Source organism: Mycetomoellerius zeteki, unplaced genomic scaffold (genome assembly GCF_001594055.1).
Source record: "Mycetomoellerius zeteki isolate Tzet28-1 unplaced genomic scaffold, Tzet1.0 scaffold86, whole genome shotgun sequence".
NCBI classification, from domain to species: domain Eukaryota; kingdom Metazoa; phylum Arthropoda; class Insecta; order Hymenoptera; family Formicidae; genus Mycetomoellerius; species Mycetomoellerius zeteki.
In genome coordinates this window covers 51,895-53,601 of record NW_017257892.1, presented here as the reverse complement: position 1 = coordinate 53,601, position 1,707 = coordinate 51,895, and positions in this window count along the sequence as shown.

Genomic DNA, 1,707 nt, shown 5'->3' with positions numbered 1-1,707 from the left:
ATTAGGAACAGGAATAGATATTAAGATTTCAACCTATCAGAAACCGTGTATTCCGGTGTAACTGGTATCTGATAGGTTAAAATCTTAATATCTATTCCTAATATTTCCTGTATTGTGCGCAGGGCCTAAGAAGTACGATTAATGGCTGCTGCACACTGAACGTGCAAAAGCTTAAGGCCATCACATGTACAAAAATTTTAGTCGTAATCATAAGATCGCAAGCAAATCAACCAATCACAATCAAAATTACGATCTCGCGTTTCAAAACGCTCGACTGTGATTGGGTGATTTGCTTACGGCCTTACGATTACAACTAAAATTTTTTTACGTGTGATGGCCTTTACCGCGCGGCAAAATGCGACGCGGTAACCAATGAACATGTTAGGAACTGTAAGCTTATTGGCTCCCGCATCACATTTTGCCGCGCGGCAAGCGTTTCCGTATTCAATATGCAGGAGCCATATATCTGTGTAAAAATAGTTACAAAAAATTTGAAATGTATCTATACAGCATTCCATTCGAATAATCGTGAATGGTAGTGTATATCTATGGCCATCGGCACTTGGTCATTTTATTACATTCCAACTTTTGTAACTATTTTTACACAGATACGTCGCAGATGAATGCAAAAGTAAGTTTTCCATATTGTTATTAACACAAGTAATACTTTATTAGAATAATTGACGGTTTTTTGTTGTATATTGTGATGATTGTAATTGTACATGTTTTATTATTATAGTAAGTATTATTATAGTTAAGTTATAACAATGAAAAGGAATAAATATCATCTAAACTTTAGGGAATAAATATTAATATTTCTAAAAATGATGTTATTTATTTTTTTTATGAATTATAAGAAATAGGGTTCTTAATAAAGTAAATGGTTGTATGTGCTACGATTATCACTGTGTAATTACTTTACACAATTTAATATTTTAATAATCTTGCTTTATAATGCCCGATCTTGCTTTATAACTTAACTAGTACTTAACGAAAATTAATTTAATTATAGTGTTTTGGAAAGCTCTTGAGATGACCTGTAAGAATGTGCAATGAGAAATAAGGGGTTCCATTTAAAAAATTAAAGGTGACCTTCATGTGACCTTCAGAGGATTATCCAAGGTCAAATCGATGGCACTTATATATATATATATATATATATATAATAAATACACATATATGCATAATATTATCTTTATCCGTAATTCGTGGCTGTAGCATCATAATGTAAATTTATTTATCAACAATGTCGAAAAATAGTTTTTTTTTCACTTCTATAATTTGTAGTGTACCACGTCCACTTTCGACGAATTTATCGGCGAGACGGGGGGTCTTGAAAATGGACGTTGATTTCGCTAATGTACGGGGAGTTAGAAGCATTACAGGAAAAAGACCGCTCTCACTAGAACTTTATTTCCACGTGACTCGTGAGAGACACCTATCGTATCTGGCCAGTGTGAAGAAGAAGAGAAGAAGTGAGAGACACCTCAGTCTACGATATAAACTACCTCAACGGGATCGCACTTGGTTCTTCTTACTCGCCTAGGCAAAACTTAAAATTAATAGTGCGCATGAAATAAAATCGTGAATTGCTTTTTTATTTTCTTCAAAACATTTACACGATTTCGTGGTGCATTTGAATATTGTTTTATATATAATATAATTTAACGTTGTTATTATTGGAGCGTGTAGATTATATATATTATT